The sequence below is a fragment of the Culex pipiens genome, chromosome 1, assembly GCF_016801865.2.
Source record: "Culex pipiens pallens isolate TS chromosome 1, TS_CPP_V2, whole genome shotgun sequence".
Lineage (NCBI taxonomy): Eukaryota > Metazoa > Arthropoda > Insecta > Diptera > Culicidae > Culex > Culex pipiens.
In genome coordinates, this window is record NC_068937.1 from 79,596,751 (window position 1) to 79,608,257 (window position 11,507).

Below are 11,507 nucleotides of genomic sequence, written 5' to 3' on the forward strand. Positions count from 1 at the left end.
AACATAAATAACATAAATAACATAAATAACAAAAATAACATAAATAACATAAATAACATAAATAACATAAATAACATAAATAACATAAATAACATAAATAACATAAATAACATAAATAACATAAATAATTAGAGCAACACATGTCTCATGGCGAGAAACATTGGAAAGTGATAAATATTGAATAAAGAAGTTGATTAGCGAAAAAATTGTGCACTGTATTCCGCCGGGGAATTGAACCCCGTTCTATCTCATACCGTGAGAACGCATCACCGATCTGCCAACGGAACCAAACCACCGTGCTGAGAGGCGACCTCTTAGAACGTGATCTGTTTCTACTGGGTAATCGTATGACATTTGTTCCATGTCTCCGACGCAACCATAACACCAATTCTTTCGCTCTTCTATTATGTCAATTTCTCTCTCTTTCCAGTGGCTCTCCGAGATCCTTGTGGATCAAGTATATTTTTAGAAGCATTTGTGTCGTTGTTCATTAGGGTCATTGGGTGAATACTGAACACCACGACCCAAATGCGACGTATAAACGCGGTTGCCTACTTGAACAATGACAACATTTGAGTGGATTAAAGCCACCGGCTTATTTTCGCAGTAATTTTGAGTTTTGACCCAGAAGGAGGGTAACCGTATAAATTAGAGCAACACATGTCTCATGGTGAGAAACATTGGAAAGTGATAAATATTGAATAAAGAAGTTGATTAGCGAAAAAATTGTGTACTGTATTCCGCCTGGATCTTATTAGAGAACGGACATCTCAAACCAAAAGTACCAATCGAAGCACGAGAACTGTCAAACGGAGGTACCAATCGAGCAAAATCCTTTGTCTTATGCTCGATTGGTACCTCCGTTTGACAGTTCCCATGCTTCGATTGGTACTTTTAGTTTGAGATGTCCGTTCTCTAATAAGATCCAGGCTCTCTACTTCAACCCACACCACCAACTGCGTTACGTAATAAAAGAATGCGGCACTTGTATCAGAAGAAAGTGAGGCATTTTCGCTAGTTCTAACTGTTCTGTGTTCTGCGTGCACGTCCGCCCAGTCACGGCGTTCTCACAGAATTCTCAGAGGTTTCTAACAGAGCGAAAATATTCTTACAAGAACGCTGCCATCATCCTGCTAGAATTCTGCTTAAAGAATTCTAGCTCAAATGCAATAACCGGTTCTAGCAGGAGCCAGCGAAATCAATCGGTTATGTTAGAATCTTGCTAGAATGCTGCTAGAACTATTCTGACAAGCCATCCTGCTAGAATTCTGTTAGAATCCTGCTAAAATGAGCTGGCATGAATTTTCTGCTAGAATTTTATTAGAATAAAACGGATAGGATTTTTTTGGGTAAAAAGATTTGTTTTGGATTTTTGCTAGATTTTTACCTAGCGAATAAAACCAATTATTTTTTTTTATTCAATCAAATCACATCTTACAATATGCACACACTTTATACTGTTCACTTGGGCACTTTCAATCTTCGTTGCTCGTATTTTGGTGGAGTTGAAAAGGACGCTTTTATTCACTCTTCCTGCCGGTGTTGTCTCCAGATGAAAATTCCGTGGTGGAACATTTATAATTTTGTTGTTTCCTAGGATGCTCCACGTGTCGTCGTCGATGGGAAGCTGTGCCCCGGCCACCGTGAACTGCGATCTGGATTCCGCTTGTTTGGGACATTTCGAGCTTTTATTATTATCTTGATACAATTCCTGTTGATATAAATAGTAATCGGAATATTGTTAATTCAGGGGTCTCTAATTTTTTTATGTGCAAACTCTAGTTAATTTACTTACAAAAATTAGGCTTCTTCCGTGGCAACTCTCGAGAAAAGTAAACTTGATTGAACAAGTTCATTAACAAAATGGCGGTAACCACATTCGCCCCAACGTGATTTGGCGAAATGACATCATTTTCGACAGATTTGCTTCTGACAGAATGTTCTCACAAAATTCTTACAGAAATCTAGCAAGCCTGTTAGAATGATTCTAGCAGGATTCTAGCAGAACCAACTCTGTTAGAAATTTCCGTGACCGGGCGCAAACATCGACCGCACTGAAAGAAAGGCACATAGCAATGTCACATGTTTTTCACATGAATATACCCCATACGTCTTAGCATGTGAATGTCATGTGTAATTCCTTGAAAAAAATCCATCGCGTGAACCGGCAAATCTAAATGCAAAACACGTGAGTTTGACGTGAATGCTCACATGGCTTTTGAATGGTGTGCACATGAATTTCAAATGATTTTGTAGTATAAATGCAATGGCTTTCCCGAAATTTTCATGTGATGTGAATATTGCATAATTTTTTTGATTTATTTTGAAATAAGTTTTACTACTTGAAGCCGTGAAACTGCATGACGACGGTTCTCGGAGGCCTCCACCAACTCGACCTTGATGATCTGGATCGAGTGCCCTTGGGCACGGTGACGAGAAGCCATGTCGCCCAGCACCGCGTCACGAAACTGCCGACGGAAGTTGTGTGTTTAGGAACGCGAATCATACCGCAGCCAGATTTCGAAGTTAACGGATCAATCGGTCAATACAGCGTCAGTGTTGAGAAAAAAATCAGGAGCCAACTTTTAGCCGCAGTTTTAATTCCTGAAATTGCATTGCCGAATGTTAGCATTTATGTAATTTGTCAATTTTCACTGTTTACATACTTACCAAAAAGTTCTAGTACGATTTAATTTAAGTTTTATACACAAAAAATATCGATTCTTTTGTAAAAGAATTATTTCAATATAAGGATACGCAAATTGGACCGTCTTCGTCCGTCGCCATCTTACGAATGATTTTTTTTTCATCAAACACCTTCAAGAACCAATACATTTCAATCTCACGTGATTTTCACTATGAAATCAAGGGAAAAGTCGAATGGGGCAAATCCAAGTGAAATTCTATTGAAACCAAAGTGAACACCAAGCGAAAAAAGAATTAAAAAAATCTAGCTTGCGATCAGCTGATTTCAAATGATTATCACATAAATGTCACATGAAAATCACATCTAAGTCAAGGGAAAAGCATGGCAAATTATCGTGTTGATTTTTGGAGCAGCTCACGTGAAAAAGCACATGAATTTGCTATGTGGGATTTTTTCAGTGCACACACATACTAATACCCAGTGAAAGGTCCACTCGAGCTACTACGAGCTAAGATTTTTTTCGTGATCAAGCTGGTATGTTTTTGAATCTGCGTCCGACGGACAATTTTATTTTGATCTTTCCTTTTGCAGCAATACCCGAGCAGGGGTAAATAACACGGGAATACCAAATTTTGGTATTACTTGGGCAAATGACAGCGACCAAAATGTGCCCTTGGTTGCCCAGTAATAGATGGTAAAATACCATGAAATCATACCAAAAGCTTGTATGTGGAAGGGCACAACAATACCATACCATGTTATTCCAAAGGTAAAATAATACCACAAAATAAAATCATTTCAATACCAAGTTGAGGTCTTCTGGATTTTTGAACATTGCTTGAATACCAAAACTTGGTATTGTCATGGTTTTAATTTTAGGTATTCCCGCGCCCTTGGAAAATCATATTTTGGTATTCCTGTGGTCTTCCACAAACATGATATTGGTTTGATTTCATGGTATTTTACCATCTATTACTGGGCAACCAAGAGCACATTTTGGTCGCTGGTATTTGCACAAGTAATACCAAAATTTGTTATTTTCATACCATTTTTAGTGCAGCAGTTGCAGTTAGTGAAAAAAACGTAAATGATCCTTATGCAACAACGAAATCTACTCACCTGATGATTCCATGTTGTTTTTAGTGATATTCTTCACCACACCGAATGCATTTGTCATTGATGAACGGCTGTACTTGAAGTTCTTGAAGCTTCTGAAAATTAACAAGATTGAAAAATAAGTATTATTAAAATGAAACTGGATTGAAATTCACCAAAATTCAATAATCTGTTGATTGACTCGTTTTTCAAAGTATTTGGTTATCCCAACTTAGAAAAAATTCAACGTTTTTGAAAAAAATATTAGTGGGTACATCACAAAAAAAATTTAAATCAGCTTTAACATTTTTGGGTTTCAAGTCAAGTTAGCGCAAAATTAATTATCTCGTCAAAAATTTAAAAAAATCCATAGTTTCAGAGAAAATTGATGAAACCTTTCAATACCAAAATAATACCAAAATGTGGCATCCTGACTTAGAAATTTTTCCACAATGTCAAGTCATTTCTGTAGGGGGTATAACAAAAATGTTTAAAATCAAGTTTGAAATTTCCGGTTTTCAATGAAAGCATTCGCTTTGAGACCTCGTTTTAGCGCAAAATTAATTATTTTGTCAAAATTGGTCAAAATTTTCCCATAGTTTGAGAGGAATTTGATAAAACACTTTAATACCAAAATAATACCAAAATGTGCCATCCTGACTTAGAAAATTTTCCACAATTTCAAGTCATTTCTGTAGGGGGTATATCAAAAATGTTTAAAATCAAGTCTGAAATTTTCGGTTTTCAATGAAAGCATTCGCTTTTAGACATCATTTTAGCGCAAAATTAATTATTTTGTCAAAATTGGTCAACATTTTCCCATAGTTTCAGAGGAAATTGATAAAACACCTTAATACCAAAATAATACCAAAATGTGCCATCCTGACTTAGAAAATTTTCCACAATTTTAAGTCATTTCTGTAGGGGGTATATCAAAAATGTTTAAAATCAAGTTTGAAATTTCCGGTTTTCAATGAAAGCATTCGCTTTGAGACATCATTTTAGCGCAAAATTAATTATTTTGTCAAAATTGGTCAAAATTTTCCCATAGTTTCAGAGGAATTTGATAAAACACTTTAATACTAAAATAATACCAAAATGTGCCATCCTGACTTAGAAAATTTTCCACAATTTTAAGTCATTTCTGTAGGGGGTATATCAAAAATGTTTAAAATCAAGTTTGAAATTTCCGGTTTTCAATGAAAGCATTCGCTTTGAGAAATCATTTTAGCGCAAAATTAATTATTTTGTCAAAATTGGTCAAAATTTTCCCATAGTTTCAGAGGAATTTGGTAAAACACTTTAATACCAAAATAATACCAAAATGTGGTGTTCGACCATTGACAAATTCTGCAATTTTGCAATATCAAAATAATACCTTAAATTGGTATGATACCACATTTTGCTCTTGCATAATCCTTAAGACAAATTTTTAAGGGTCCAGGAATACCAAAATTTGGTATTGATACCAGAGAAAGGTATTATTACGCATTTCCCTTGTTATTTACCCATGCTCGGGTAGTCGTAGTCGGCGATCAGCACTTTGTCCTAGGGCGGTCCTGGAACGCCGGTAAAACCGTGAAAAGTTGGCGTCAAGTTACGGCCAACGTCTTGTCAAACAACGGCCTCCGCGTTGGAGGAAATGTTCCGCAAATCGAATAGGATCTGAAGAGCATCTTTTCCAGCACGCCGAATCCGACGGTCCGTCGGTCAGCTGGTTCAACACAGTCGATCACAAGGGCCAACGATCTCGAGGCGTCATCACTGTAAAGACTGAACCTTCCCCCTCCGAACCATTTGCAGCTGTCCTCCAATCCGAGCGTCGCGTCCGCGACTAGCAGCTGCACCAGTGACAAATCGTCCCCGATACGATCGACTTCGTTCAGTACGACGACCAGAGGTAGCGCCATCAGTCACGACGATCACCAGCTCTGCCGGAAGCGTTGGAGGAGTAAACAATCCGTATGCCCAACCGGGCTGTCCCATCAAGGACGACGAAGATTTGCTGGATTCGTTCAAGTAGCCTGAGAACCGTTAGCGGCAGGAGATTGAAAAGGACAAGAAGCTCTTGGAGCAAAATGCGACGTGCAACAGCACCTGGAACATGCGCCAGCTGCGGCAGCAGTACAAAAATCCACACTGGGGCACCACAGCTGCTGAATCCATGCTACTGTCTGAGTGATGAGTCCGACAGGGATGAGGGCAATTCGGTGCGGATGATGAAGGCGAAGAAGGTCAACTGGGGTGGAGCGACGACGACGAATGCGGGTGGTAAAGTGACATCGGTCAATCCAGGGTTGGCGGCTGAGTCGAGCGAAAACAGCAACACAAGCTGTATGAGTTCCAACACAAGCCTAATTCCGCACTCATTCTCCGTGGGGGAGATCTGGAAGATCCGCACCAACCTTAAGTCGTCCAATCTACCTCAACGATTTCCGGCAGCAAAAGGCAGCAGCAGGAAAACGCTGATCGCGGTCGCGCCAGGGCAACAAATGCTCCTCCAGCGTGAGCAGAGACCAGGAGATTACGGCCACTTGCAACGAGACGCCCAAGCCGGCCGCTGGAGCTGAAAAAGATGGTGCTGTTGATTACGCCGATGGTACCGGTACAGCTGCCGGAGGTTCGGAGTGACGAAGACGACGGGGATCCGAGTCCACCGGCCACAGGGTTTCAGCGGCCAATTCGCTGACGAGGAAGCATGCGACAGCTCATTTTGGCAACCGGAAAGTACCGTGCGAACTAGATCCGGCTCCGATCGGCAAGAACGCATCCGCCTGGATAGAGGAAATGTTCCAGGCCATGATCCGAGGTGATGACCGAAAGTGGCAAACAGTTTGTAGCGTACCTGTCCATGAAGGAACGCGTGAGAAGTGCGTCACGACCTGGTCGAAGAAACGCTTTCCGAGGACGACAAGGAGTACCAATACTACAGCCTTCAACAATCTTATTTAAGGACACATGACTAACTAGTTCTAACTACTAACAATTCTATCCCTTTCACAGAAGACAAATTCTCCGCCGACCAGACGCCTGCTCCATCCTAGTGGAACTCGCACATCACCGACTCCCTGCCCGCCGCCAAGAACAGCTTCCAGACCACGCACGGTCTCGTCCAGACGCATCCGTCCTTTGGAAAGACCGGCCCATCAGCCCTCCCACTAACCGTGGGACCACGAGCAAGCAGCAGTCCACAGTTGGCCAGCGGGATCCCATCGATCGCCAACCCGAACTCCCGGTCACCGTTCCGTCAGCCGTACTTTAGCACCAGTGATACCCCGAACTCCGCCGCAATCCCAGCTTGTGCGCCCGGACGAGTGTGCCCGAGCAGGCCGCGAAGGAAAACCACCGAGGATCGGCTACTATCAATTTACCGTCGAGGACTACACCGTGCTGGAAGCGTAAGTTCATCGAACTTCCAAAAAACCAACTTTTTCAAGACTAACTTCTTCTCTTCTCTAGTGCAGGCAGGCCGAGGAGGTCGGTCGGAGCGATCAAAGCGATTTGATTCCAAGCTGGTGGACACGTACTTCGATGATGTTGGTGGAATGGCCAAAATTTTGCGCGAGTTTTTGCTGCACGTGAAGCACTCGGAGTGCCGCCTCCGCGTGGATTTGTGCTCGGGGCAGACGTTGCTTGCGCACGCTATCGCTAGTCAGCTTAAGATTGGACTGGCCACAAAGTTGGTCGCGGAGGTTTCCAGCGAGTTGTAGCCAGGTATCCGGGAGGTGTTCAAGCAGGCAGCGATCCTCTCGCCGTGCCTACTTTTCATCGACGAGAACAACGCCATATCGGCGAACCACGTCACCGCGCAGGAGGACATTGAACTAAGAGTCGTTGCCCAGCTGCTAAGTAGCTTGCACGGCGCAAATCGAAAGCGGTGACGAGGTGCCACCAACTGGCGGGATGCGCTTGAACCGGCCCTGCGTCGCGTCGGTCGCTTTGACTAGAAAATCTCGCTCGGAATTCAGAAGCGCGAAGCGCGCTCAGATTCGCGAACGCCAACAGCTGCTGGTCGAGCGTCGCAAGACGGATCAGGATCGACTCAAGCAACTTGCCAAGAAGGTCGTCATCGATGACAAAGTCAGCGACGGAATCGGCGAGCCAGCATCAGTCCACAGTTGGTCAGCGGATTTCCATCAATCGCAAACCCGAACCCTCGGTCACCGTTCCGTCATCTGGATTTCAGCACCAGTGTCACCGCCGAACTCCGCAGCAATCCCAGCCTGTCCGCCCGGACGAGAGTGCCTGAGCTTGCCGTCGAGTACTACACCGTCCTGAGAGCGTAAGTTCATCGAACTTCCAAAAACCCACTTTTTTCAAGATTAACCTAACCACCTTTTTCTTTTCTCTAATGCAGGCAGGCAAAGGGGGCCACAAGGTTGGTCGCGGGGGTTTCCGGCAAGTCGGAACAACGCATCCAGGACATCCAGGAGGTGTTCAATCAGGCAGCGGTCCTCTCGCCGTGCCTACTCTTCTTCGACGATATCAACGCCATCTCGGCGAACCGCGTCACCGCGCAGAAGGACATGGAACGACGAATCGTTGCGCAGCTGCTATGCAGCTTGGACGGCCTTTGCGAATCGAAGAAGGTGACAAGGTGCTCCCAACCGGCGGGATGCGCTCGACCCGGCCCTGCGTCGCTCCGGTAACTTTGAACAGGAAATCTGGCTCGAAACTCCGGAGCGCGAAGCGCGCGTTTGGATTCTGAAAATCACCAAACTCGAGCAGACAATCGACTACGACGAACTCGCCGGTTACGTCGGAGCAGCTCTGCTGGCGCTGGTCACCCGCACGGCCGCGAACGCTAACAGCTGCTGGTCGAGGCCATTCGCGAGCCTTACCTGGAAATCCTGCATCGCAAAGCAGAGCAGGAATTACTCAAGCAACTTGTTACGAAGGTCGTCGACGATGACGAAGTCATGGAGGGGAGGAATCAGTCAAGAGTATGCTCAACGGATGATGACGTGGTTACGCTGGATGATGACGTTGAGGAGGTTGTGAACCTGACAAAGAGGAAGAAAAATCTTCCAAAGCAGAGAAGACAACCGCGGAAGAGAAGAAGGCAATCTGGCGTTAAATTAATTATAATGAATAACATATTTTGTTAAATGAAATGTAAATTTAAATACGATTCAAATAAAAATAATAATACGTTCTAATAAGTTGGTGCAAACAATGAAAAGGGCTGATTGGCTTAGTAAAGTCAATCCGCCGTTTTCATTTGATGCTCCAGTTTACCTAGGTAAATCCGGCATAAAAATCATAAATTAGTTTCACTATAATCCGCTAGGAGGCGCTTCGTATAATTCAGAATACCAAAGGCAGATGGCACTGTTGTTTGACGTTTTCTTGGCTCGATTGGCTCGAGTTTTTTGTGTCAAATCGAGTCGATTCCCGCTCGATCCTCGAGCCAAACTCGAGCCTAAATCGAGTCGAGTCGAGTCGAGACTCGAGTCGAGTTTGGCTCGAGGATCGAGCCGATTTGGCTCGATTTTTCTCACTGGGTAGTGTAATAAACAGGCCCAGTCAAATCAATCCGAATTCTGAAACGGAATCTAATTAGAATCTTATACAAATTCCGTTTCAAACGCAACAACCGGTTCGAACACGGATTCGATTCTAATTAGATTCCGTTTCAGAATTCGGATTGATTTGACTGGGGGGCAGCTACCACCACGCAGCGCCACCCAGTCAAATCAATCCGAATTCTTAAACGGAATCTAATTAGAATCTTAAACAAATTCCGTTTCAAACGCAACAACCGGTTCCGTGTTCGAACCGGTTGTTGCGTTTGAAACGGAATTTGTATACGATTCTAATTAGATTCCGTTTAAGAATTCGGATTGATTTGACACCAGCGTAAAAGAGCATTCTTTTATTACGTAACGCAGTTGGTGGTGTGGGTTTGGGGGTGGGAGGTTCGAACGAGTTAAGTATTTTTTTGAAATTTGTATGGACATTTTAAACGAAGGGCGAGGGGGTCAAAAAATAGAAAATTTTAGCGTTACGTAATAAAAGAAGTGTAATGAGCAGGCATTCGTTGGTTGGTTTCTAGCCGAGTTCTAACACAGTTTCCTTTTTTTTTTGTTTATTTGTTTATTTGAATCATCCGACAACTTGTGGTCTTAATGATAAAACTTAACTTAACTAAGGACAAATGCTAACAACATGAAACACAAAAACAGATTAAAGCTGGTGAGAGTACCAGAGTCGGGCTCGTTGTTGAAACTGCGGGGTGGAGATGTTGGGATCGTACAGGTGAGAAAATACGTTAATCGGCTACACATGAAACGAACTGGTTCGTGCTGTCCATAGTTGGTGTTGCGGTGAGCAAGTCGTAGATATTGGCGTTGACGAAGTGGCCGAGCAGGTGTGTAGATTTGAATTTGAGCGCGAATCCAAGGAGTGTCCAACTTTCTGTGGCCGAATGGTTACGGGTTTCGCCTCATAAGCGGAATGTCATGGGTTCTTCTCAGGGTGGCAGCCAGGGGCGCCGACTAGTCCGAAATGTTGGGGGGGCACGGTTGTTTTCCGAAATCGATAGGTAAGAGTGGCGATTAGATGTTAAAGTTTCTTGTAAATCACGAATTTTAATAATTTAATTACGATTTTTTATCATCCGAAATCCATTTTTTTTAGAAAAAGATAATTTATTAAAACGTGATTGAGAATGTTAATGGGGGGGAATTTTTTATACGTTTGGAAGGCGACATCATTCTCATTGGCATATTATCACTTATTTTCTAGAAGTAACAGTCAATTATAAAAATAATCAGACATTTAGATATTCAACAATACAAATTTTCTAAAAATAAAAACAAAGGTAAAAAGCAAAAATGTAGAACTCCAGAAATTTTTAAATACAAATACACATTAAAAAACATCCATTTTTCAAATCTGCAATTTAGAAAAAAAAAAACAGATAAACAAAATTCAATATTCCAAAATAAAAAACAGTTTCAAAAATTCTAGGGTTAAAATAACTCATGGCTTGAAAATGTTAAGAAATAAAAAAAATAGAAAAACAGAAATTTAGAAATAAAAAAAAATCAATGTTTAAAAAAATCGAAAATTTCAAAATTATGATACATCAATGAATTTTTTAAGAATTCAAGAATTTAAGAATTTAAGAATTTAAGAATTTAAGAATTTAAGAATTTAAGAATTTAAGAATTTAAGAATTTAAGAATTTAAGAATTTAAGAATTTAAGAATTTAAGAATTTAAGAATTTAAGAATTTAAGAATTTAAGAATTTAAGAATTTAAGAATTTAAGAATTTAAGAATTTAAGAATTTAAGAATTTAAGAATTTAAGAATTTAAGAATTTAAGAATTTAAGAATTTAAGAATTTAAGAATTTAAGAATTTAAGAATTTAAGAATTTAAGAATTTAAGAATTTAAGAATTTAAGAATTTAAGAATTTAAGAATTTAAGAATTTAAGAATTTAAGAATTTAAGAATTTAAGAATTTAAGAATTTAAGAATTTAAGAATTTAAGAATTTAAGAATTTAAGAATTTAAGAATTTAAGAATTTAAGAATTTAAGAATTTAAGAATTTAAGAATTTAAGAATTTAAGAATTTAAGAATTTAAGAATTTAAGAATTTAAGAATTTAAGAATTTAAGAATTTAAGAATTTAAGAATTTAAGAATTTAAGAATTTAAGAATTTAAGAATTTAAGAATTTAAGAATTTAAGAATTTAAGAATTTAAGAATTTAAGAATTTAAGAATTTAAGAATTTAAGAATTTAAGAATTTAAGAA

The 11,507-nt window shown here is 40.6% G+C and overlaps 2 long non-coding RNA genes across 2 annotated transcripts; one reads left to right on the forward strand and one right to left on the reverse strand.

Moving 5' to 3' along the window:
* Nucleotides 1-1,395: 1,395 nt before the first annotated feature.
* LOC120431979 (uncharacterized) lies at nt 1,396-2,880 on the reverse strand. Its single transcript, XR_005607989.2, has 4 exons — nt 2,671-2,880; nt 2,111-2,604; nt 1,796-2,054; nt 1,396-1,711 (listed from the first exon to the last, which is right to left on the reverse strand). It is a non-coding gene; the product is annotated as an uncharacterized LOC120431979 (long non-coding RNA).
* A 287-nt stretch (nt 2,881-3,167) lies between these two features.
* On the forward strand, nt 3,168-8,790 carry LOC120431978 (uncharacterized). The gene is made up of 3 exons (XR_008211850.1): nt 3,168-7,140; nt 7,202-8,024; nt 8,100-8,790. It is a non-coding gene; the product is annotated as an uncharacterized LOC120431978 (long non-coding RNA).
* Nucleotides 8,791-11,507: the final 2,717 nt, after the last annotated feature.